Source organism: Spermophilus citellus (genome assembly GCF_964194105.1).
Source record: "Spermophilus citellus genome assembly, chromosome: 4".
Taxonomy (NCBI): domain Eukaryota; kingdom Metazoa; phylum Chordata; class Mammalia; order Rodentia; family Sciuridae; genus Spermophilus; species Spermophilus citellus.
In genome coordinates this window covers 51666352-51693627 of record NC_138185.1, presented here as the reverse complement: position 1 = coordinate 51693627, position 27276 = coordinate 51666352, and the positions used below count along the sequence as shown (strand labels likewise).

Genomic DNA, 27276 nt, shown 5'->3' with positions numbered 1-27276 from the left:
GTCACTCTGTGATCTAAGGATCTCCCAGGAGACCACACTATCACCTAACACCTCCTTCCTGGGGATCAAGTGTCCAACACATGAACCTTTGGAGGACAAACCACTTCAAAACCATAGCACTTTCCAACCAGAGTTGTAGGCCTCTGGGCTGACTCCACTGAAGGCTTGGAATTTGAACTTGATCTTCACTCTGGACCATTAGGATCCATTTTCAAGAGAGATCCATGCACTGAATCTGAGGGATGTTCCTGCAGAGGTTCCCCAGATACTCTGTGACTATCCCCTGGTATTTGTGGGCAACATCCTAGGAGTACTCTGAGGTGGTCCTGGCATGCCTACAGTTTCCCACACTCCTTTCCTTTATGAGGATCCAGTTAGGACTTCTTTCTCTTTTTCCAGAAAGTTTATTAATAATATTTATATGATCAAATGGAAAAGAATATTTTCATCATTTTATCACGTACAGACTTTGAGTGATCCATAGAATGAAGTCTCATGAGTTCAAAGTGAGAGCAACACTGACACTCATTTCTTCAAGCCTTAGATGGGCAACACAGGGAGCATTGTAACTATTACTCTGAGTTTTTCAGATGGGGGCATGAACACAACTTCCCAGACCACAGCCAGTTTCTGCCCAGGGCCCTCTGTCTTCTCCTCACTCACTGTCTTTTGCTGTTTTCTCTTGAGTGTCTGGGGGCCCGATGGTCTTAGCACCCTGTAGTGGTGGGTGTACTGTGGCACTGTGGTCCCTCATCCATGGCTGCAAAGCACCTGCAAAACTGACCAGAAGAGCGGCATCTGTGGAGGGAAATAACTGTGAGGGTTAACCAAGCAGGAAAGGGTCCTAGCTCTTTCGCAGGGTAGGAAGTGGGTACCATAAAAATATTCAGATGCCCTCTCACTGAGGCCATGAAAACCATTTTTAGGCAATTTCCCCACCAGAGGAGGGAGGTAGTTACTGTATGTGTTCATCTCTCTTGGTTAGAAAGGTTCCTCAAGGTGGCAGTGCTGAGGCACCTAGGAAAGGAATTTTTAAAAATCTGGCTTAAAAAAAAAATCTAACTGACGATGTTGATTACTTTTAAAGAAGTTGCTTTTGGAGTTAACATGTTGGGTGTCTTTATTCATTTCTAGTTGTCATCAAGGAAGTGTACGGATTGAGTGTTTCCCTCTAACTACTGGCCGGTAGCAAAGGAATAGAAACTGTTAGGCTTGATTTGATGATAAAGTGCTAAACCCAATTTTATGATTTATTATTGTTGAGTGTGTTGCAGTAGGTTTTGAATTTCAGATTACAGATCACAGCCCTTGGCCAAAAAATCTAGAATTACAGAACGAACTCTTCAGTCAAGATAGTAGATTTAAAAGGAGTAGTAAATCATTGGTTAGTCAAAAGCAACTTATTGAGTTTATCTCCTATGTGTAACAAACAAACAAACAAACCAAAATATTGAATAATCCTGTTGTAAATTTTCTGGCTTTCCTGACATCTAAGATGAGGAAAGCTTCAAAGACCCCCCCCCCCGTCCACCATCACCACCTGGACACCTCAGATCCAGTATGATAGCCTGACTGGGGATTTGCCCCAATGAAGTCAGCCATCTGTGCACTGTGAGGCAGCTGGTTGGATTTTTTCCTCTACCCAGAGGGCAAACACACACATCACAAAACTGGGTTATGATGAAGGGAAGAATTAATATATTTATTACTATAGAAATGTAAGATTATTAACTCACAGGTTTATAATTGGTACCAAGCTCAAAAGAATAGTTAGCCCCCAACTCAATCATCCGAGAGGGTTTTAATTTGCCCCTCACCTGACTTTTCACATCCTTTCTACTGGCTTAAAATATATAGAAAACAAAGGCAATTAAAAGCTCTCCCCAGGCTCAATCTAAGACAAAAAATTTACTGTGCATTTTCTTATCATCTTCTGGGTCTTTTTATTTTCTTTATGTTTTTCTTCTTATAACTTAAGTGCAGCTTCAGAGACTCTGAGAACAAAGCCATTGAATGTCCTCTGAAAGCACCAAGCCTTTCCTCCTCAGCAGATGGGGCTGACCACTACACATCCAGACCAACTGGGAACAAGGGTCCAAATGCACTTTCCTTGAAGTCAATGCTGATTGCATCCAGAAGGTCTGGGCCCCTCTAGATTTGACACCCAGTTTGTAACAGTTCTGGTGGCCCCATCTCACCAGTGTCACAGAGCAGATGCAATGACTGGGTGAGTGTCATGCCTAACACTGTGGACAGTGGTTCCTGGTGGAGGAGGGGGAACAGTGTAATTGAGGAGTGCCTGCAGCACCATGGCCCCAGTGACAGACTGCTGCCCACTCAGCTTCCTCACCCACCATCTCTTGTTCTCTCCAGAGCCTTTGCACTTATCAGGGCCCAACTCCACAACTTCTTCTTCCTCATGAATCTAAAACCCTTTGGAGCTTGTGTTGATGAGTGTGCCCTCTGGCCGGTCTCTAGAGTCTCCACTCAGGTGTGCCCAGCTTTCCAGCCAAGTCAAGTCCCACCATTCCTGGCACCATTTCCTCTGTTACTCACATTCTTCATCTCTGCCCATGGCTCTCCAAAGGGATCTGGTCTGCTCCATTAGTGGAATGAAACTGTAGGGGTCTAAATCCATCTCCTGCAGCACATATTTGGCAAATGCTCTGTCCCATGGGGGTCTTCTATTCCAGGGTGGTCATCAGGTAGGATTTTTAGCTTTCACATTACTGATCAGGACCAACTATTTTTCCAGAACATAGGAGCTTCCATGGCCATGGATCTTGGACTGACAGAACCATTTAAACACCATACTTGCTCACAACCACAAACTTTCCTCTGAGGTGCTCACGGTGGTCTTGGGAGGCCCATAGCTGGCAGGCATGGCTGTTACCATTTCTCTTTCCAGGCTCCTCCTTCTGTCATTCTTCTTAACTGCTCAATGAAGGGCTGTCCAGCTGGTCATGACTCATACACTCCTGATCTAGTTCCTGCAGTAAGTTCTCATTTTAGTGGTTGAAATGCTGCTATCAATATCTGGAAATTAAATAATGCAGGCCACAGGGCCTGGAAGTATAGCTCAGTGGTAGAACACTTTCCTAACATAGACAAGGCCTTGGGTTCAGTCCTCATTATTTCAGAAAAACAAACAAACAAAAATTCATACCTCAAACTTGGACCTGAATCTGAAGAATGGGGATTCCCTTGGGACAGAGGGACTCAGGAAAGAGGCTGGCCCCATGGTTCTGCCAGGACAAAGGGAGCTGGGAAGGAGGACGTGGTCATTTTCCACTTCCCTTTGTGGCCCTTGTATTGGTTGTGTGATTGACAGGCCAGAGGTTAAGGGGCCCAAGGGGATGGTCTTCTTTGCACCCTCTCGATGACCTCTAGGGCTGCCTGTGGGATGCACTCCCATTTTCCTGATAAGTCTGATCTTCCTGTCTCTCTGAAGGCAAGTCCCACATATGCACAGACTTAGGGGATCAGTCCCAGCTTCCCTGTAGCATGACTGGTTCCTTCCTTGCTGTATGGCCTTGGGGAGATGATGTGTGATCTTAGTTTCTTGGGCCATAAAAGTGTGATGATGACCCTCCTTATTTGAGCCGTGAGATACATCCCCAGGCCCATTGCCCATAGTAGGTGCTCCCTGAAGTCTTCCCCATCCCTTGGTCCCAGAGAGAAGTGGCTGGACCCCAGGGTTCCTGTACTTTCTCACTGTAGCAACTTCTCTGCTGTCTGGTAGCTGCCTCCTCCCTGTCTTTCCTCCCACCAGGTGAGGAAGTTCATCTCTTATTCTTAGGTGATTACCTAGGTGATTTAGCAAGCCCAACACAAAGCAGTCTACAGTCAGTGTTTGTGGAAGGAGTATAGGTTCTGCTTGCTGGAATGTCCCTTTGTCTCTTGCTCTGTCTGATGAGATTGGGACCCTGTGCCACACTCACCTCCCCTGAGAATTCTTCCTTATGAGGCAGTTTCTACCCTGGGTATAGCTGAGCATTGCATAGGGTAGAACATCCTCTGGGGTACTCCCAGCTGTTTCCTGGGGATTACAGACAGATAGTCATCTTCATGTCCTGCAGTGAGGGGTATGCCTTGGGTGAATGTTGTATTCCTGGCTCACCTAGATGAACACAGGAGGGCTTCTCTTTTGCACAGATGAAAAAGATGCTGGGCCTTTGTGGGCCACAAGGTAAACCAGACAAATATCCTGACACTCAGGAACCACACTCTTAAAGGAGATGAGGCACACCCAAGGTTACTAGTACATAGGGCAAAATGTAAGCTCAGCCTCCAAGAAGAAGGGAGTAGAAAGGAGGCATGGGATAAGCAGGTTTGCTGCAAGATGGGTACATGACCCAGGTCTGTGCAAAAACTGTGGGCTATGAAGAGATCTTGTGCTTCTACACATGTCCCTGACTCAGGTGTGTCAAACCTTGTGTGCAAGAACAGACATCCACTTGGGCTGTTCCAGGTAAGAGGGGATTGTTAGAAAGCTGTGGAGGCTACTGCATGGGCACCAGAAAGAACAGACAAGGTATGTTTCTGTCTCAAGTAACTGAAGCCATTTGCTGGTGGGTCAAACCATACAATCGGTTTGGAACATGGGGTATTTCTGATAAAGTTTAATGTACACTCAACATATAATCCAGCAATTTCATTCTTTGTATTCATCCAGAAGAAACAAAAGCCTATATCTTCCAGATGTTTGTAAGTATTCAGAGCAGCTTAATTCCCAAACTGGAAACAACTCAAATGCCCATTAGTAGGAAAACCGATATACAAAGGGTGGTATCATCATACAATGTATATAATACAGTAATTAAAAAGTTAGAAATGACTGGTGTTCACAGTAATGTGAATGAATCTTAAAAACATCATGTTGAGCAAGTGATAACTGATACAAAACAGTAATATTATGATTCCATTTGTATGACGTTTGAGGACAGAAAATATCCAAAGCGATGGAAACCTGCACAATTGCTGCTTCTGGGAATGGAAGTGCAGTGGAGGTTGGGTAGAGGGTCTCTGGATCTTGCTTATAGTAATAACAGGGTGGTATTCTTTTGTCAGAACTCATAAATTTTTGATATTTGAGCATTTTACTGTGTAGAAAATAAGCCTCAATAAAATTTTATTTTAAAAAAATCAGATTTGTGTTAGCTTTCTATTACTATAACAAAATTACTGAGATAATAAACTTATATAGATAACAGATTTACTTTGGTTCATAATTTTGGAGTTTCCAGTCTATGATTGGTTGGCCCTAGAGCTTTTATGGAAATAGCATGTGGCACTGCAAAACTTTCACCTCATCATCAGGAAGGAAAAAAAAATAGAGAAAGAAGAGGTCAAGGTCCCATAAGTTCCTTTGAGGGCACACCCCTGGTAACCTAAAGACCTCCACTAGGCTCTACCTTTTAAAAGTTCTGCCACTTCCCAATAGTGCTACCCTGGTGACCAAACCTTTAACATGTGAGTCTTTGGGAGAGAGTCAATTTCCAAACAATAGTAGGTTTGGAGTTAAAATTTCTTACTTCAGTAGTCATAATGCGGAGTCACTCATCAAGTTTCTAGATCTGAGCCACTTGACAGGAATGGAACCCCTTCATTAAATATGAGGCAGGGCCCCTTGAGAAAAGACTGAAATAATAGTCCAAGTCTCCTAGAGGTGCCTGGAGCCTGTCTTTAGAGTGACTGTCCTGATAAATGTGTTCTACCTGTAAACATTAGGGGGAAGGAATATCCTGATTATTCAGGGATTTCTTGGGACTGGCTTTGAGATGTCATTAATTTGGAGGGAATTAAAAACACCATTGTGACCCAGCATAAAAGTGAGTAGTATGGAGGTTTGAGTATAAAAAATATTTTTGTCTCAAGTGTGAATTTCCACAAGCTGATGTGTGTGGGGGCTCCCTGTTGGTCACTTCTCAAGTTTCTGAATGCACAGTGGGACTCATTATCCTCCTCAGCCAGCAAAGCCCCCACGGCTATCTTTCTATGGAGCTCGTGCTATATTGGTAACAAGTAAATAGCAAGTGAAAAGAAAGTGAAAGCCCTGGAATTTGCCTCCCTGCAGACCCCGGAGAGGTTCTTTTTTTTTTTTTTTTTTTTTGGTTTGTTTGTTTTAAGTCGTAGATAGACATAATATCTTTGTTTATCTATTTATTTTTATTTGGTGCTGAGCATCGAATCCAGTGCTTTACCCATGCAATGCAAGCGCTCTACCATAAGCCATGTGAGATGAAACTCAACTCACTGTTTCTGCTGGTAGGTGGGGTCTGCACAAGCTGCAGGCATCTGTAGCCGAAAAGTGTCTCAGCTCACAATGGCAGGCCATGCCCTGCAATGTTGCAGTGGACCCTGGCAGCTCCCTGTCAATGACTTCCTCTTTCAGGGTTCTTGACTCCATGAATTTGAAGAATGAAATCCACAGTCAAGGATGAGTGAGTTTTATGAGTAGGATTTATTGAAGAGTAGAAACAGGAACAGAACTCTTATACTGCAAGAGGGGACCCGATAGCAAGTATTCTCCATCAGAGTGTGCTGGTTTAGTGGTTTGGATTGCACTTGGTTCACTGCTAATGGTACAAACTTATGCTAATTAGGGTTTGGAAGAAGTACCAATGGTATTGATCCAAATTTGTACTAATTCGAGTTTGGAAAAATACTGATGCTATTGGTCAATTCCTGAGTCCCAACTTTCCTTCAAGTCTACCCCACTTCCGTTTTCTCCTGGCAGGTCAGGAAACCAGAGGTTGAGGTCATGGGATGGGGCAGCAGCACCTCATGGAGTGTGCTTCTGCTGCGGTTATCCCCACTGTGTGCAGGCCCCTCTGCCACAGGGTGACAGGTCAGCACACCTTGGCTCACCTCTGTGCTGGCTCACAGTGCCTGCATGACAGGCTCCACATGGCCGTGGGCCTTGCTTATCACCTATCCTGCGACCTACCGTGCTGCCACTCTGCTGCTCCACCTCTTCACTGCTCTGCTGCCACTTCTGGGCAGGGACCAGTAGGCCCACCATGCTGCTTGGCAGCCAAGCAGCAGTGTTACTACCATAATGGTAAATCGAAGGTAAGGAATTCCATATCCTGGGGTAATTATCAAGATGACGACTGTTATCAAAAATGTGAGAAATTTAAGGTAGAAGTTCCTATTATGTCCCCACATCACTGACTTGTTTGATCCTATAGAAGATAGATGCATCTTGGAGAAAGAGAGTGGGTCACAGCAAACATATCCTGTTGATGACTCCCATTATACCTGTTGTTCTGTGTGAATTCTCTTTACTGGAACTGTAATGCAGCCCATGGAAGATGGGGACAGATGGTTGGCTCTTGTTCTCTGTGTCAGTTTGCAAGCACCATAGTTTGCTCACATCAAGGCGTTTCAACAGCACACCTTTCCACCTTACCTTGGGGTATGCCAGTTTTCCTGATCTCTGACATGATAGTGTTTGCAGAGAAGACACAACACCTCACTAGATTACACACTTGAAATCATGCAGAGTGGACCTGATGGGCAGGGAGTAGCAAGTACATAGGAGACTTGGTAAGTTACAAAAGTAAAAAGAAAATTCCATAATATTCAACTTAGTGAAGTTGCTTGGGGTCCTATGCATTTCAACATATACGTATACAACATTTTGAAGGATAAATTGCTACCCTCCAGAATGGAGCACAATGCTTGTTAAGACTTTTTGCATTTTGAAGTTATTATATGCTATTTCAGTGTGCTATCTCATATCCCAGTACATTTATCAAGGAGACTCTAAGGGCAGCAACCATGAGTGAGGACACCTGGGCCTCATCACCTAAGAATACAATAGTGCTCAAGTATTTATGGCCAATAACAATGTGAAGAGTCCAAATAGGAGAATCTTAGGACAGAACTCCAGCTTCTGAAAAAGAATTATACCTTCTGCACATAACTATTCTTCCTAATAAATAGCTCCTGGCATCCTCTTAGGGATTGAATAACTGGACAGGGGAATCAACTAACTCCGAAATCCTGAGCTGGCTATCATGAGTACTCTCTGACCTGCCCATCCAAGTGGTTGGCCAAAGAAGCTGCAATTCATCAAGTAGATAGAGTAAACGAGAGGCTCTGAATGACTTGTTGGTGTGTGAGCAGGTAGCTCAGACCTGTGACAGATATCCCTGCCTATGTTGTCTCCTTTCCCTCAATCTACACCTCCATCTTCCTGGGAAGTTCCTTAGGATGAGATGGATGAGGAGGCCTGCCTTCAGATGGTTCTCTGTGATCTGTTGGTACCAGCCAAGCATGGGCTGTGGTACATTACAACTCCAATATGGAGTGTCCTTGAAAGATACTGGGGAAGGGAAACTCTCCCAGTGGATGGGGCTTGAACAGAACAAATAATTATCACTTTTCTGGACTGGAAAACAGAAGAATTAACACCTACCCCAGTGATTTTCAACAGGGTTCATCCTCTGTCCCCGAAACTTCAAGAATATTTGATGATGTCAGACATTTTTGATTGTCACAACTATGTAGGGGGTGCTCCTGTCATCTAGTGAAAAGATGTCATTGTATGAGGGTTCTCCAGAGAAACGTAAGCTGTGTCTATGTATCAATACATAGATATGTATAAAGAAATTTATTAGGAGAGATAGCTTACATGATTATGGAATTTGAGAAGTCACATGATCTGCCATCTGCAAACTGAAGTCCCAGGAAAGCCAGTGGTAGGTCTAGCACTAAAATGAAGGCCTGAGAGCCAGGAGCTCTGATGTCTCCTGAGAACCAGTAGGAGGGCAGTAGAAGACAGGTGGCTCAGCTCAAGTAAAGAGAGTAGATTTGCCCTTCATCTGTTTTTCTGTTCCTCAGAAAACAGAGGTTTGATGGGTTTTGTGTCTTTAACACATTGGATGATGCCTACTCACATTCGTGTGGGCTTATCTTTATTCAGTCTACCTATTCAAATGCTAATCTTTTCCTGAAACACTTCAGAAATACACCTAGAAATAATGGTTCACTATTTATCTGGGTAGCTCTTAACACAATCAATAGACACATAAAATTAACCATCTAACAGGGATTCTGCTAAACATTTTACAATGTACACAGGACAGTCTCTTAACAATAAAATTATCTGGTCCCAAATGTCAATGGTGCTACCTACTATTAGGAGACCCTGATCTATACTGATTTATGGACAGGTGCAAATAATTTATATGGTCAGGAACTTGGAAGAAACGGGGTTCAAAGCTTGACAAGACATATGGTGACAGATGTATGTATATGGGAGATGTCTGAGGACGGATCTGTCAGAGTGTAGGAAGAGGGGGAGATGTTGGATACCATGTTTTTGCTCATCAAAAGAATCCTGTGTGAAGGAGACTATGGAGTTTCAGGTGGGCAAGACTGACTGTGCTGTGATTCTAGTTAATCCTTTAGCAGTTTATCTTGATATTATTCAGTAGCCTACATACAAAGGCCCATGGTTGCATGAGGTGTGGAAGGGGGAGAAACACAGATTTCCTCACTCCAACACCATCCCAGAAAGCTGCCACTGCTATGCCCATGTGACCTTCTGACAAAAGAGACCTCTGTTGTGTCTTGCTGATTACACTGGACCCCTATCAATAGGTACAGTTTGGACTTTGAATGCCCGCAAAAGTCCATGTGTTAAAGTCTTGGTCTCCAGTTTGGCACTATTGGAAACCTTAACAGATGGGCTTAGTGGGAGGTTTCCAATCACTGGGCCTGTGCTCTCAAAGGGACTTATGGGACTCCTGTTTCTTCCTCTTCATCTCTTGTTTGTATGCAGCCATAAGGTGAATAACTCTACTCCTCCACATGTTTCCTGCTATGATATGCTGCCTAGTTTGCCACAGGCCTAAAGTAACTGGGCCAACCTATCCTGGATGGAAACCTCCAAAACTGTAAGCCAAAACAAACCTTTCCTCTTTATAAGTTGATTATCTCGTGTATTTGTTACAGTCACAGAAGGATGACTAACACAAAAGGAAAATAATTAGATATGCCCTTTCCTGCATGCCATGTTCCTGCCAAAAAACTGCCATCATGGATTTAAAGAGCACCTTGCTCATCATTCTGGGTTTTATGCTGTGTTGATTCTAAGAATTTCAATTTTACAGCAAAGGGATCATGCACATAGAATTTACTTACTACACATTGCCTCAGAAGCAAGCAGCTGGCCTGATAGAGCTTAGGACCTGTCCACTGAAGATAGCTAGGATGCTAGAAGGGAGACAACTCCCTGAAAGGTAAGAGTTCTATCTTCCAGATGCAGTTGATGGTTTGAATCCGCTGCTGCCCTATGGTGGTGTTTATTTCATGACCAAACACAATCTGGTAAATAAGAGGTGGGTGTGTCACCATTACGTCTTATAAACAAGAACCTGTGCTTTCTCTCCCCACACCTGAGGCCTTTTCTGTAGTTCTTAGTTCCCAAGGAAGGATGCTTCCAGCAGGTGGCACAGTGATTTCACCAACTGGAAGGTGAGATCTGGTGATCTGGGGCTTTGCAAGCCACTAAATTAATACAAATAAGGTCACTACTCTATTGGCTGGGTTATTGTAAATTGATTTGTTGCTACACAATGGAGGCTGAGGGGAAGCTGTGTGAAATCCAGGGGACTTTGGGGGTGCCTTTAATTATATCCATGTCCCCAAATCAAAGTTCACTGTAAACTATAACATTAAAAAAAAAAGACTTTGTGAGGACTCAGCCCCTTTAGGAATGAAAATTTGGAGCAGGTAAAGATTCCAGCAAGATAAAGATCCCAGAAGGGTACAAAGGAAACACAGAATGTCCATGGAAGAAGTAAGTTGTGAATTATCAACAATGGGCCATGGTCAGCTTCTCCTGTTCCAGTTCTGTGGGGTCTGTGGCAGACAGGATATTCACCTTTCTTTTCAGTATGTGTGTCCATATATATTACGCGTGCAGTTAGCCCTCCATATCTGTGGCTTCTACATCTGTGGCTTCAAGATAACTGTAAATCAAAAATGTTCCTGGAAGGGGATGCAGCTCTGTTGGTGGAGCACTTGCCTAGCATGCACAAAGTCCTGGGTTCAAAGCCCAGCACCACAAGAAAACAAATAAACCCTCCACGGGAGAAAAACATCTGTACTGAACATGTATGGGCAAACTCTTTTCTTGTCATTATTCCCTAGACAATACAGTGTAACAACTACTTATGTAGCATTAACATTGTACAATGTATCTAAGTCTTCCAGAGATGATTCAAAATAGACAGCAGATTGTATTGTCATGAGCAATAGAAAAAAAGAGACTGTGCTACAGTCACTGTTGCTGCTACTATTTTTTTCTTCTTCCCTTTAAGTTTTATTTTAATTGACAAATAACAATTGCATGCATTTATGAGGTACAATGTGATGTTCTGAAATCTACTTACAATGTGGACTGATATCTCAATCTAATAAATAAGTTACCTATAAAAAAATAAAAAAATAAAAGAGACAGCAGGAGATGTGAACGTTATATTCAAATTCTATGCCATTTTATATAAGTGACTTGAGCATTCTCAGGTTTCAGTATTTGTGGGGGATCCTGGAACCAGTCTGAGGTACAGCTGTGCAAACAAACATACATATGTGCAAATATGTGTGTGTGTGTGTGTGTGTGTGTGTGTGTACAGACACACACACAAGGCACCTGCTATTTCTTTTTGAATCCATTGCCAGTGTTGTCCTAGCAACAGTCCTTCCCTTGCTAGTTACAGTTTGATCCCATTTTGTTTGTTTTCCACATAGAAGAATTTGCCACATCATGCCCCCCTCAGAGATAACAGCAACCCTTGCAACCCTCTTCAGAGATCTGAGTTTAGCTCTGTGAGCCACGTCCCCTGTGCTCTTCAGGCAAGAGTTCCAGCTAGCAGGGCTCCTTCTTCACAGGTCTAAGTCCCATTCTGTGGAGTCCCCTCCTCTCTGCTCACAGATCTCTCTCTTTTTGTTCAGTTCTGGGGATTGAACCCTCAGGCTGCACACATGCTAGGCAAGTACTCTATCCCTGAGCTGCATCCCCAGATCCTGATTGAAGCTTTTAACTACTAGACTTCTTTGCTCTGCTTCTGCTCTGAGATAAAGCTGCCCCTGCAGGCTTTTTCTCCATGTGAACTCTGTTTCCTTTTTGTGTTTTGCTCCCCTGATACCTGCTTAGGCCAATTCTCCATAAATTCTCTGTGTTAAAATAACTCAGGTGACTTCTGTTTTCCTAAATGACACACAGATTCCTTGATGTAGTGCAGAAGAACTTTGTTTTTTTTATTGGTTGTTCAAAATATTACATAGTTCTTGATATATCATATTTCACACTTTGATTCAAGTGGGTTATGAACTCCCATTTTTACCCCCTATACAGATTGCAGAGTCACATCAGTTAAACTTCCACTGATTTACATATCGACATACTCATGTCGTATTCTGCTGCCTTTCCTATCCTCTACTATCCCCCCTCCCCTCCCCTCCCCTCCCCTCTTCTCTTTCTACCCCCTCTACTGTAATTCATTTCTCCCCCTTGTATTATTTTTCCCTTTCCCCTCACTTCCTCTTGTATGTAATTTTGTATAACCCTGAGGGTCTCCTTCCATTTCCATGCAATTTCCCTTCTCTCTCCCTGTCCCTCCCACCTCTCATCCCTGTTTAATGTTAGTCATCTTCTCATGCTCTTCTTCCCTACTCTGTTCTTAGTTACTCTCCTTATATCAAAGAAGACATTTGGCATTTGTTTTTTAGGGATTGGCTAGCTTCACTTAGCATAATCTGCTCTAATGCCATCCATTTCCCTCCAAATTCTATAATTTTGTCATTTTTTAATGCAGAGTAATACTCCATTGTGTATAAATGCCACATTTTTTTTATCCATTCGTCTATTGAAGGGCATCTAGGTTGGTTCCACAGTCTTGCTATTGTGAATTGTACTGCTATGAACATCGATGTAGCAGTGTCCCTGTAGCATGCTGTTTTTAGGTCTTTAGGGAATAGACCCAGAAGGGGAATAGCTGGATCAAATGGTGGTTCCATTCCCAGCTTTTCAAGAAATCTCCATACTGCTTTCCAAATTGGTTGCACCAATTTGCAGTCCCACCAGCAATGTACAAGTGTACCCTTTTCACCACATCCTTGCCAGCACTTGTTGTTGTTTGACTTCATAATGGCTGCCAATCTTACTGGAGTGAGATGATATCTTAGGGTGGTTTTGATTTGCATTTTTCTGACTGCTAGCGATGGTGAGCATTTTTTCATGTACTTGTTGATTGATTGTATGTCCTCCTCTGAGAAGTGTCTGTTTAGGTCCTTGGCCCATTTGTTGATTGGGTTATTTGTTATCTTATTGTCTAATTTTTTGAGTTCTTTATATACTCTGGATATTAGGGCTCTATCTGAAGTGTGAGGAGTAAAGATTTGTTCCCGTGATGTAGGCTCCCTATTTACCTCTCTTATTGTTTCTTTTGCTGAGAAAAAACTTTTTAGTTTGAGCAAGTCCCATTTGTTGATTCTAGATATTAATTCTTGTGCTATGGGTGTCCTATTGAGGAATTTGGAGCCCGACCCCACAGTATGTAGGTCGTAGCCAACTTTTTCTTCTATCAGATGCCTTGTCTCTGGTTTAATATCAAGCTCCTTGATCCATTTTGAGTTAACTTTTGTGCATGGCGAGAGAAAGGGATTCAGTTTCATTTTGTTGCATATGGATTTCCAGTTTTCCCAGCACCATTTGTTGAAGATGCTATCCTTCCTACATTGCATGCTTTTAGCCCCTTTATCAAATATAAGAAAGTTGTAGTTTTGTGGGTTGGTTTCTGTGTCCTCTATTCTGTACCATTGGTCCACCCACCTGTTTTGGTACCAATACCATGCTCTTTTTGTTAGTATTGCTCTGTAGTATAGTTTGAAGTCTGGTATCGCTATACCACCTGATTCACACTTCCTGCTTAGCATTGTTTTTGCTATTCTGGGTCTTTTATTTTTCCATATGAATTTCATGATTGCTTTCTCTATTTCTACAAGAAATGCCATTGGGATTTTGATTGGCATTGCATTAAACCTATAGAGAACTTTTGGTAATATCGCCATTTTGATGATGTTAGTTCTGCCTATCCATGAACAGGGTATACTTTTCCATTTTCTAAGATCTTCTTCAATTTCTCTCTTTAGGGTTCTGTAGTTTTCATTGTATAAGTCTTTCACCTCTTTTGTTAGGTTGATTCCCAAGTATTTTATTATTTTTGAAGATATTGTGAATGGAGTGGTTGTCCTCATTTCCATTTCAAAGGGTTTGTCGCTGATATACAGGAATGCCTTTGATTTATGCGTGTTGATTTTATATCCAGCCACTTTGCTGAATTCATTTATTAGCTCTCATAGTTTCTTTGTAGACCCTTTTGGGTCTGCTAGGTATAGAATCATGTCATCTGCAAATAGTGATAATTTAAGTTCTTCTTTTCCTATTTTCATGCCTTTAATTTCTTTCGTCTGTCTAATTGTTCTGGCCAGTGTTTTGAGAACTGTGTTGAACAGAAGTGGTGAGAGAGGGCATCCCTGTCTTGTTCCAGATTTTAGAGGGAATGCCTTCAATTTTTCTCCATTCAGAATGATGCTAGCCTGGGGCTTAGCGTAGATTGCTTTTACAATGTTGAGGTATGTTCCTGTTATCCCTATTTTTTCGAGAGTTTTGAACAAAAAGGGATGCTGTACTTTGTCAAATGCTTTTTCCGCATCTATCGAGATGATCATATGGTTGTTATTTTTAAGTCTATTGATGTGGTGGATAACATTTATTGATTTCCGTATATTGAACCAGCCTTGCATCCCAGGGATGAATCCTACTTGATCATGGTGTACAATTTTTTTGATATGATTTTGTATCCGATTTGCCAGAATTTTATTGAGGATTTTTGCGTCTAGGTTCATTAGAGATATAGGTCTGTAGTTTTCTTTCTTTGAAGTGTATTTGTCTGGTTTAGGAATCAGGGTGATGTTGGCCTCGTAGAATGAATTTGGAAGTTCTCCCTCTTTTTCTATTTCCTGAAATAGCTTGAAAAGTATTGGTATTAGTTCCTCTTTAAAGGTTTTGTAAAACTCTGCTGTATACTCATCCGGTCCTGGGCTTTTCTTAGTTGGTAATCTTTTGATGGTTTCTTCTATTTCCTCAATTGATATTGGTCTGTTTAGGTTGTCTATATCCTCCTGTCTCAATCTGGGCAGATCATATGACTTAAGAAATTTATCGATGCCTTCACTATCTTCTATTTTATTGGAGTATAAGGATTCAAAATAATTTCTGATTATCTTCTGTATTTCTGAAGTGTCTGTTGTGATATTGCCTTTTTCATCCTGTATGCTAGTAATTTGAGTTCTCTCTTCTTTTCTTCGTTAGCATGGCTAAGGGTCTGTCGATCTTATTTATTTTTTCAAAGAACCAACTTTTAGTTTTATCAATTTTTTCAATTGTTTCTTTTGTTTCGATTTCATTAATTTCAGCTCTGATTTTAATTATTTCTTGCCTTCTACTTCTTTTGCTGTTGTTTTGCTCTTCTTTTTCTAGGATTTTGAGATGAAGTATGAGATCATTTATTTGTTGGTTTTTTCTTTTTTTAAGGAATGAACTCCATGCAATGAATTTTCCTCTTAGAACTGCTTTCAATGTGTCCCATAGATTCCGATATGTTGTGTCTGTGTTTTCATTTATCTCTAAGAATTTTTTAATTTCCTTCTTAATGTCTTCTATAACCCATTGATCATTCAGTAACCTATTGTTCATTCTCCAAGTGATGCATGATTTTTCCTTCCTTCTTTTATCGTTGATTTTCAGTTTCATTCCATTATGGTCAGATAAGATGCATGGTATTATCTCTACTCCTTTATATTGTCTAAGAGTTGCCCTGTGACATAATATATGATCTATTTTTGAGAAGGAACCATGTGCTGCTGAGAAAAAAGTGTAACTGCTTGATGTTGGGTGGTATATTCTATATATGTCAATTAAGTCTAGGTTGTTAATTGTGTTATTGAGTTCTATAGTTTCCTTATTCAACTTTTGTTTGGAAGATCTGTCCAGTGGTGAGAGAGGTGTGTTGAAGTCTCCCATGATTATTGTATGGTTGTCTATTAGACTCTTGAACTTGAGAAGAGTTTGTTTGATGAACATGGCTGCACCATTGTTTGGGGCATATATATTTATGATTGTTATGTCTTGTTGGTGTATGGTTCCCTTGAGCAGTATGCAGTGTCCCTCTTTATCCCTTTTGATTAACTTTGGCTTGAAATCTATTTTATTTGATATGAGTATGGACACTCCTGCTTGTTTCCGAAGTCCATATGAGTGATATGATTTTTCCCAACCTTTCACCTTCCGTCTATGTATGTCTTTTCCTATCAAATGTGTCTCCTGTAGGCAGCATATTTTTGGGTCATATTTTGTGATCCATTCTACTAGCCTGTGTCTCTTAATTGGTGAGTTTAAGCCATTAACATTTAGGGTTATTATTGAGATATGGGTTATCCTTCCAGCCATATTTGTTTATTTATGTTACTGAATATGGTTTGTTTTCCTCTTTGATTATTTTCCCCCCTTTACTGTCCTACCTCCCACTGTTGGTTTTCATTGTTATTTTCCATTTCCTCTTCCTGTAATGTTTTGCTGAGGATTTTTTGGAGAGATGGTTTTCTATCTGCAAATTCTTTTAACTTTTGTTTATCGTGGAAGGTTTTAATTTCCTCTTCCATCTAGAAGCTTAATTTTGCTGGATACACAATTCTTGGTTGGAACCCATTTTCTTTCAGTATTTGAAATATGTTATTCCAGGATCTTCTAGCTTTCAAAGTCTGTGTTGAGAGATCAGCTGTTATCCTGATTGGTTTACCCCTAAATGTAATCTGCTTCCTTTCTCTTGTAGCTTTTAAAATTCTCTCCTTATTCTCTATGTTGGGCATCTTCATTATAATGTGTCTAGGTGTGGATCTCTTATGACTATGCACATTCGGCATCCTGTAGGCTTCTAGGATTTGGGATTCTGTCTCGTTCTTCAAGTCTGGGAAGTTTTCTCGAATTATTTCATTGAATAGATTGCTCATTCCTTTGGTTTGGAGCTCTGTGCCTTCCTGTATCCCAATGACTCTTAAATTTGGTCTTTTAATGTTATCCCATATTTCTTGGATGTTCTGCTCCTGGTTTCTTAACAGTCTTGCTGAGCTGTCTATGTTCTTTTCAAGTTGAAATACTTTGTCTTCATTGTCTGATGTTCTATCTTCTAAGTGTTCTACTCTGCTGGTAGTATTATCAATTGAGTTTTTAATTTGGTTTATTGCTTCCTGCCTTTCTAGGATTTGTGTTTGTTTGTTTTTTATAACCTCTATCTCCCTGTATAGTTGATCTTTTGCTTCCTGGATTTGTTTATGTATTTCATTGTTGAAGAGATCTTTCATTGTCTGATTTTGCTGTCTAATGTCTTCCTTGAGACTCCAGATCATCTGAAGCATGTATCTCCTGAATTCTTTATCTGACATTCCATCTGCTGCAGATATTACCTCTTCTAACGTTGAGTTGACCTGCATTGCTTGTGGTCCTTTCTTTCCTTGTCTCTTCATACTGTTCGCGTTTCTTTCTGCTTACTGAGACTGTTGTGTTGTTGAATTTTCCCCCTATATATTTGTATTACTCTTGTATAGTTGCAAAGTCTCCCGCGCTCTGCTCCTCCTCCAATTGGGGCACTGTGCCTACCACATCGGCAGGCCGCTGGGCCTGTTCTGCTGGTTGGTAGCAGGTGCGCCTACCTTGCAGGCGCGTGTGGCGGCTCTGCCACTCCCAGGTTGCTGGGCCTGACCTGCTGGTGGGTTGCAGGTCCGGCTACCTTGCAGGCGCGGGGGGAGGGCGCATACCTATTTGTATTTAGACAGTTAAGCGAAATGGAGGACGTAATGCTTGGGATGAAAGTTGGGGGGAAGAGGAAGGTAGGTGCTCTTGAAAAGAAAGAAGGAGAGGGAGATAGATAGCATAGAGGAGAATAGAAAGAGCACTAAAACTTGGAAGGGGAGAGAGAGAGGGAAAAGGGAGAGAAAAAATTAAAATGAAATAGGAAATAAAATTAGGTCTTAGAGATCCATTTTCTTCTCTTCCCGTAGGCAAAGCTGTGCCCTCTGTGCTGAGTTTTGCCCTCAATGTGTCAACAGCAATCCCTGTAAGGCGGTTCCTGGGAGTCTCTCAATCCTGTTGGTCCATAGCCGTTGCACTTCTATGGCCCCTCCTCCCCTTCCTCCTGCCAGCCAGCCAGGTCCTGCTCACCGGAGGCAGTTCCCCAAGGATTTGGTTACACTTTCAGCCCCACCAAGTGCTCTATTTCCCTAACTACTGAGCACTCTCACTGTCATTCATCTAAGCCCCAGTGCTGTGGAGCTGTGGTCTGGGAGTCAATTGTTTAATTTTTCCAGACCCCTTTGGTGGGCACACCTTCGGAATCTGGCAGCTAAGACCATTGGTGTCGCTGCTGGTGGTAATAGGAGTTTGGGGTCGAGGATCCCCTCTACTTCCCTCAGCCCCTACAGTCACAACCACACTGCTGGCGGTAGGAGTAGTTGGGGGTCTGGAGTGTCCTCTGTTTCCCTCCACCCCTACCGTCACACCCTCTCAGTTCGCGGTTGGGGGATTTGGGGGTGGGGAGTCTTCTCTGCTTCCCTCTGCCCCTACAGTCACGCCCTCGTCACTGGCAGTAGGGGGAGTTGGGGGTCGAGAGTCCTTTGGCCCTTACGGTCATGCCCACAGAGAGATTTTGAAGTTTCTGGGCTGTTTGTATCTGGTGTGGGTGGGAGTCACACACCTGCTAAAGTAGATTCCGCTGGAAAGGAATCTCTTTGGCCGAACTTTGGTGACTTCCCCTCTCTGCTATGGCGGGCCCCTGGCTCCTTGCCGGAGTGTCTGAAGGGAGGGGTAGAACTGGCTTGTCTCTGGTCTGACACAATCTCTGGTTTTAGTTCCCAGTTCGCTATTTCGTAAAGGGTTGGTTAGATTCCCTTCACGCTGTCTGGGGGCGGGGGAGCCGTTCGCCGGGTGGGCGGGGCTGTTAGTAGAGCCGGGAGGGCACGGGCTGTCTGCCGGGCCAGGCGGGGACACTTCTCGCTGCGCCGGGCCGCCGGGGGCTTCCTGTAGAGCAGGGCAGCTGCGGCCGCGTGGCTAAGATCCGGGCGGGCGGGGTGGCCGTTCGCAGAGCGAGAGCAGGGCCTCCCCGGGACAGCCGGATGGCGGGTGCCGTGTGCGGGTTCGGGCAGGCTGCGCCGCTTGGGGCCGCCGGCCGCTTTCTGAAGCGGCTGGTGGCCGCGGGATTGTACCTCTGCACCCACCGGGGGGCCGCCTGTAGAGCCGGGCAGCTGCGGCCGCGTGGCTACGAGCCTGGCAGGCGTGGTGGCCGTTTGCAGAGTGAGAGCAGGGCCTCCCTGGGACGGCGGGATGGCGGGTGCCGTCTGCGGGTTCGGGCGGGCCGCACCGCTCTGGGCTGCTGGCCACTTGCAGAAGCGGCTGGTGGCTGCGGGACTGGAACTCCGCACCCTCGTGGCCAGCCAAGATCCACTTGTCTGGGACAAACTGACACTTCTAATAAACCTACCAATTCCCGGCAGGTCCCCTCTTAACGGAATTTTGCTAGAAGTTCCTCAGTAGGTAGACTGCCGCTGTTCCAATGGGTCTTTCTGATCCCGTTAATGTGGAGACATTGGAATTGCTGCTTCCTCGCCGGCGGCCATGTTGGATCCCCAGAAGAACTTTGAATCCCTCATTTTATAGAATAGAAATCAGAAGCTAGGAGGTGAGAGACACCTTTCTCAAGGTCAGTTACACAGCCAGACTTTCTGTCTCCCAATCCAGCACCCCTACCATTATTCTGCAGTCTCTTAAGCACCTTTCCAAACTTCAAATGGAATAACAGGCTTTTAATGTGGGGTTCTCTGCCTGTCTCACAGAACTAAAAATAGTCTCATGTTTCTTAGTGTTAAAGAACATCAAAGCCAGAAATAGATGATGTTTTATGGGTCTTAACATGATCCTAGGAATGTGTAGAGTCATTGCTCCAGTGAATGCCACAGGCCAGCTGAGCATCTTTCTGATCCTTCCTTCAACTGTGCTAATTCACCCTCCCTCTACTTCTTGGAAATGAGATGAAAACATATGTATCAGCATCCCCAGACTGTGAGCTCCTGCTAGCAGGGGCCTTGCCCCATCTCCAGGTGGCAGAATACTGCAGTGTGTTCTGTAGCTGGGAGCACAGGTTCTCAAGTCAGGCAAACCCGAGCCAGAATTTTTGCTTCATGACTTACCTTGCCAAACTTACTCTTCTCATCTACAAGATGGGAGTTTGATTTTGAACTGACATGGCTGCTGCATGGAGTGAATTCTACCACACGCAGAATGCGCCACACCCCACAGTGGCCATTCAGTGCATGAGGCACTGTCATCATCACATCTGTCCTTGTCCCAGCACTGAACATGGTGCAGGGCACACAGTGGGCCCTTGATCTGTGGTTGTGTTTGGGTCCTATGCTCATCACACCCACCTGACACAGGCCTGTGGCCCTGGAGCCCATCCCCAGCCTTTCCAGGAAGCCTTGCCCTTGGTGCCTCTTCTTCACAGAAAAGTGTGCACAAATACCAATTCACGATAAATTGCATCTCATCTTCTGTGCTTCTAGCTGTTGTCCTTGTGCTTCTTGCTGCAACGTCTGGTGATTATATGTTAAGGAAAATTCTACTCATTTTTCATTCTGGTGGAAAGTGTCATGTGCATTTTAAGGAGAGAACCATTATTCCTCTTGTATGAGCAAAACTGTGATAATGGAATTTACATCTCATCTGGCTAGAAAAACACTTCTCCCCTCCACTGGTGTTGGGGATGCCTATAGACAGATGCCTCTTCCTCTTTGGTCATAAAGCTTTACTTTGATGGTATTTTACCAAGAACACAGGTGTGAGTGGGCAAATAATTGGACCAACCAATGCTTTACAAACATGTTAGTTTTATTGGGTAGGCATCAAAGCTTCTCTCTGTGTCAAGTAATGGAGAAGCCGTGTCACATGGATTACAGAGCTATTTTTACTTGAAATAATCTTTCATAAAAGAAAGAAATTAAATACAGTTCTTCTATAAAAAGTGCAGTAGTCATTACTGGAAGTTTTCCAAAATGAAAGCAAGATTTACTATATATTGCAAAAATTGGTTTAGTGCTTTAATACTTTACAAAGTAACAACCCAACCACCAAAGACAGCTCTTACAATGGGTTTCTTCTCCAAGAATGAACCAGATGGAAAATAATATTTGCATTGAATCGGAATTAACACTCATAGGTAGAAAGGGGTTCTGAACAGCTTGGTCAAAGTAATGTGATTTATGACCCATTTTTTGCCTCAAATATTTTCCTTTATCCATTGTAATCAAATAAATAAGGCAAAGCAACTTATTTCATCCAGGAATCAGTCAATTAAACAACAACCAAAAAAAAAAAAGAAAGAAAAAGAAGAAAAGATAAAGGAAAACGGGAACAATATTTCTACTGACGTCCTTAGGTCAAATGCATGTTTAAAGGAATAAAGAAAATACAGGGTGAGGAGGTCCTTATAAATTATTATAAATGACTTTGATGAGCCTCAATTATAACGGATGAGACTGAACAGTTCATCGGAAATGATGTTGAGTGGATTTCAGGCTCTGCAGATGAGGCAGTGGTTGGTCACCAAGGAGATTTGTCCCTGCTTGGACTCAGGTGAGCCAATGCCTTGCTCCTAAGTGTTCCTTTATTTTATGACTGAGAGCCCAGCTTTTCTCACCTGGGTGTGTGGGAGGGGCAAGCTCCTACTGAATGGAGACTGGCTCTGGCAGAGGGTGTTTGCTTCTGTGTGGACCAGGGCCTAAGACATGGCTGATATCCAACACGTGTACTTGGTGATTTTACTTATTTTGAACTTAAGTGAGTAGACACAAGCTGCTCCACTCCCACTTGCCAACTCATAATACTAAAATAGGTGCTTCAAATCAGGAAGGATACATGCAAAGAGCCGGACAGCCCACAGGGCTTGGGAGACCTCTGTGGGTACCTGCTACAGAGACAGCTCTGTGTGGGCCAAGTACACGGGCCTTTGGAAAGCATACTTCCTCTCTCTGGGTCCTGGCAGGAGCATATCCCAGGCTGTTTGGGCAGTAACAAAAGGGACGTGGTTTATTTGGCAATTTAAATGCAGGGACACACACATGTGCCCACTCCCTGCCGGACAGCTGCACAGAGGGTGTTACAAAGAGAACCAATCCCCTGAGAGACCCCAAAAGATGGCATCCAGAGAAATGAAAGCAAAAACCATGGAAGAGGAGTAAAGAGGATGAAGCCTTTTAACCAGGACACAGCAGGACAAAGGTTCTATAAGCAGCTGGTAACAGTATTTTGCCAAAAACTCTTAGAGGAAAACATATTTGGCCAAAGGATCTGGAAGTAAACACCAATCACTATTAGGTAGTTGTGAAAATCATCTGGCAGAGGGAGGCAGCTCAGAGGGGGATCATCCCTCCTCTGCTGTGGGTGAAGTCGCCTGCCAGAGCTTGAGGACCACCCCTCTGGGGCCTGGGCCCAAGGAGGTGTATGTTGTTTGGCTCTGTGGTGGGAAGGCTCTGACACTCCACTGCACACCAGCCGTGACTGAATCTTGGGGAACTTGGCTCTCTCAGCTCTCTGCTGTTTCCACATTTGTCAACAATAGCTACCCCCCCCCCCCCGTGCCAGTTATTCTGTGTGACAAGTTCCTTTTCCTTTGTTGCCCTGCTTTTTGGTGGGTTTTCTAGTTGTCAGGATCCCTTTGCTTGGCTGGACTATCCATTGCCACTGTGTTTGGGTTAGAAAGAATTAAGAGATACCTAAGGATTGCTTATAAAGGCTTCTGTAGAATGGTCCAGGTCTACAATGACATCAAGGAAGGGCATGATGGGTGCCCCTCACAGTGCATCTGATTATAAGAACTAACCAGGAGGAAACAGTTTTTACCTCCATTTGTTCCAAAGTTCCTGACCCACAGAGCAGATGTTCAGAGTCAGAGATAGGCTACTGCTGCCACCAGGTGGATAAGCTCACTACCATATCTAGCCCTCTTGTACTTATATGCAGGAGAAGGAACCAAGCCATTTAATCAGCTAACAGTCTCCGTAAGTAGGGACAGCAGAAGAATTTGGACTTTTTTTTTTTTTTTTTTTTTGGTGGTGCTGGGGATTGAACCCAGGGCCTTATGCATGTGAGAGGCAAGCACTCTATCGACTGAGCTATATCCCCAGGTCCAAGAATTTGGATTTGATGATGGCCAAAATTGACATTTATTTTTGGCCTCTTAATAGCTATCAAATTACTGATAGCATTTCCTTTCCTCAATGTATATTTATCCAGTGTCTAATAGGTATCAGGCACTGTTATAGGTGCCAGCATACAGCAGTAAGACATACATGAAGTCCTGCCCACATGGAGCTTACATTCTATGGAAGCTTGGTGGATGTAATAAATGGATCAATGAATAATTCACACATGCAGTGCTCAGACAAGTGCACAAGAGGAAGATGCATGGGGAAGTGGGTACAGTGGGTGGGATGTGTTATGTTTTTAAATCAAGAAAGCAAGGAAAACCTTGTTGAGGGGTGCATTGGAGCAAAGACTGACAGGTAGTGAGGTGTGAGTAATGGGATCTCTGCAAAGAGACTGTCCCAGGTAGAAGAGATAGCACATGTGAAGGCCCTGAGGCAGGAAGGTGACTGGTGATTAAAGATGGCCTCAGTCTCTGGGCAAAGTCATACAGGGGTGGGAGCAGTCTTTGTAAGGTCTTGGTTTTTGTTCTGTGATGGGAAGCTAGTTCTTCATTTAAAGTAGTCCTTCAGTATTTGGAGATACATTCTGAAATAGCTACTTGTCCTTATTACATTAACAGATTGCTTTGGTCTTGGGCAGATTCTGCCTATATTTACCCTTCAAACCAACTGGTACTCCTCATCTGGTGTCAAATTAATAGTTGGTATGTGTATATATGTATCTCTTTGAGATGCTCTTCGGGAGGAATAAAAAAGAAGCAATATGCATCATTTGGCATATACATAGTTAGGGTTGGCAGGACCCATTTTATTTACTTATTTATTTATTTTTTGCAAGTCTAAAATACTAAAAATGCAAATTTCAAGAAATTATTTCGGAAAATAAATAGAAAGTCACATTTCTAGTGTATCTGTAGATAATGGCTTCTGTGCTGTTCCTGTGAGTATGTTTTCGGCTCAGCCTGAAATTCTCTGCACTGATTAGATGCATGCCTGGCTGCTCCTGGGGGGGGGGTGTCCCTGTAGGGCATCTTCTCTCTTCTCTGTTGGGGTTGGAGTAGGATGGAAGAATGGGACTTGGGAAAGTTACCTGCATACCTGCTAATAGACCATCTTGCACACTGCTTATAGCTGTCATGAAAATCTCATAATACAGTAACCCCTGGGCCTCTGGGGTGCATGTGGGGGCCCTCAGCATCGCAAGTATGGGGCAGAGTCTGGGTGTGTGTTGGTCTCTCTAGGATGAACTACCCTGGCCCCACCTCCCTGATAACTAGGTGATACTACACAACCACCTTCTGGGCCAACAGGATCAGTGCTGCAGAATGGACAAGGGAAGTGGGGTGGATTGGATTTAAGCAAGAATGAAGTTGAGGTCCCTGCCCTGAAGAGCCACACCAGAATAATTCCATTATATTAGAAAAGAGAGGTCAGAGTCAGGAGTAACAGGGAAGTGGGAAGAGGTCTCCAGAGAGCCAACACTTTAAAGCTTTTTGGAAGGGGCTGCCTGCTCTCTGGAGCCAGGAGCACCGGCCACCTTTGGGCCCTTTGTACATGCCTATCTTGAAGTGACAGAAGAATCAGACTCTCAGAGCAGGTGCCACCTCTGTAGCCCAATGGGGCCAAGGCCACAGCTTGACTGTGGCTCAGCCACAGAAACACATCTAATTTTTATTTATTAGAAGTACTGGAAGAAATGAACAGAATGCTGGAGGAACTTAATTTGTGAAGTCCCCACTAGGTGGGGAGTCTCAAACATCCAGGTGATGCCTTCAACATGTCTCAGTAAACAAAAAAGACTCATTAAATGGAACTCACACACACTGGTTTGGAAGTCTTTTTTCTTTCTTTGCACAAATTTCCCATCATTCATAGGTACAGCCCTTTTTTTTAAAAAAAAAAACTAATATGACATATATTTGCTAGATGAAGTTTGTATTTGGATAATAAGCAGGGGGCAGTGAGGCACCCACCATCCCTCCCCTCCCCCTGCAAGACATGGGTGGGTGGCACATGGAGGATTTTGACATCCTGAGGTGTGCACCTGGGGATGCGGAGAGTCTTTTTATCTCATGCCACCTAATTTCTGATAGTAAACCAGTAGAATTAATAAATTATTTTGTAAAACATTAAATTTGTAAAGTAAGGGATTCAAATGACACTGTGTGGTAATAGCTAAGAAAAGGTCCAGAATAACTTAGTGAATATAAAATATTCAGGAAAGGTGCAGTACGAAAAACCTATGAACAGGAAAAGGAAAATCAAGCTCTCAATTAAAAAAGAAAGGACATTTATGCATTTCTGCTTTCAGAGGGTATTTGCACAAACAGCAAAAAGCACTTAAATCCCAAGAGTCCAGAGTGGTGTCCCTTCCCACAGCAAGTTATCCTTTTAAGGGACAACCCTGTGACAATAATGGTGCAAAATATTGCTCTGTGGCATGTTCTGAAAATAATATAAAAATAATCTCTATAGTACAGTTTAAACTTGACTTGTAAAATTTCAATGTAACATTCCACGAAATCCACAAACAGAATACACTGAAAAACACCTTCCCTTAAGAATATTTTTTTAAAAACTGTTTACCCGGGTAAAGCATGTACAGGAAATGTGAAGTAAATTTCTGAAATAACCTCCACAGGAGCTTAGAAGTATCTGGGATCCTTCTGGAAACATGCTTTTTGTTGCTCAGAGACATCCATCCATCCTTCCCAGAAAGGGAAGTTTGGCCAGATCAGATGGGTAAGCAGCTCATGGTCAGAGTCTGCCATGGCACAGGTGGCACTTGTCTTCTTCCCTTTTCCTAAACTACAAAGGGCCCACAAATCATAGAAGAATATTAGAGAATTTCATGTACCACATATAATTAACACAGCTTTTAATAGTTCCTGCCCCAAGCCAGAACTAAGAGGGCCTTTGGCCAGAGACCAAGTCTAAAGAGCTCTTGTGAACAACCTGGAGCATGATGTAGGTGCTCAGGTCTAGAACATTTCATATCACAATCTACTCTTTCATTTTTTAATTTTTAAACTCTGTTTAAAGGATGGATCTCTCAAAAAAGAAAATGGTATTCTTAAATTGTGTGGACTGAGTTGTAAGGTGGCAGTGTGGAGCAGGCACCAATAGGTGCCTAGGCTTATCTAGCTCACCCTGTGACCAAGCAGAGGGACTAGAGGCCTTTCACATGGCCAGAGAAGCCAAAGTCACAGTCAGAGGCTATATCCCAGGCTCTCATTTATGGCACACCTGTCATCAAATGGAGGTGGGGTGGAGATAACTTGGCAATGCAAGCACATAGAACACTTCTTCATTTTTTTTTTTTTGATAATACATATATACTACTCTGCCTGTTTAGAAGGTTTTCCTTTATTACAATGAACTGCTTTTAGTTTCAGTTTGTCTTTTTGTTTGAAATATGGATGAGATCATGAAAAAGATGAGATTTGCATAGCCAGTTTTGGAAATTTCTAGTTGGCTGTCTTAACATTAAAAAATTGAAAAAAAATCTGAGTATTTATATTCCTTAATTTCTTGTGCATGAGTTTGGTTGCTGAATGCACATTTAAGCATTTTTAAGGTTGGCTCTCTTAACCTTCTAAGGATGAGGAGCATAAGCAGGTGCTATCTACACTGGGAGCAATACTTTCTGTGACCCACAGCTTTGGAAGGTGAAGTAGCTGTTCAGAGTGATGTGATGAAAGGAACCAGTCCAAAAAAGCTGCCACAGACCCTCTCAATGAGAGATTTTTTTTAAACTACTTTTTTTTTTTCTCTGAGTAATAAAAGAAACCCAGTACTATTAGGGAGGTGGATGCTAGTAATTATCTCACATTGAAAGTATTTTCATCAGCATGAAAAGTAAAACTTTGAAAAAAGTCTTAAAGATTCTATTTAATAAATAATCTGATCTAAGGAACCACTTCTGCAAAACTTCAATAAATTACTGAA

At 42.9% G+C, this 27276-nt stretch overlaps 1 long non-coding RNA gene across 6 annotated transcripts in view; it reads left to right on the top strand.

The window, feature by feature from the left end:
• Window positions 1-27276, top strand: part of LOC308647436 — a 109250-nt gene that overhangs the window by 76710 nt on the left and 5264 nt on the right. The window contains exon 5 of one of the 6 annotated variants that reach the window (XR_014021621.1): window positions 10125-10253. The exons of the other annotated variants lie outside the window; for them this stretch is intronic. This is a non-coding gene — a long non-coding RNA (uncharacterized lncRNA). The remainder of the gene's footprint in view (window positions 1-10124; window positions 10254-27276) is intronic. 6 annotated transcript variants of the gene reach the window in all.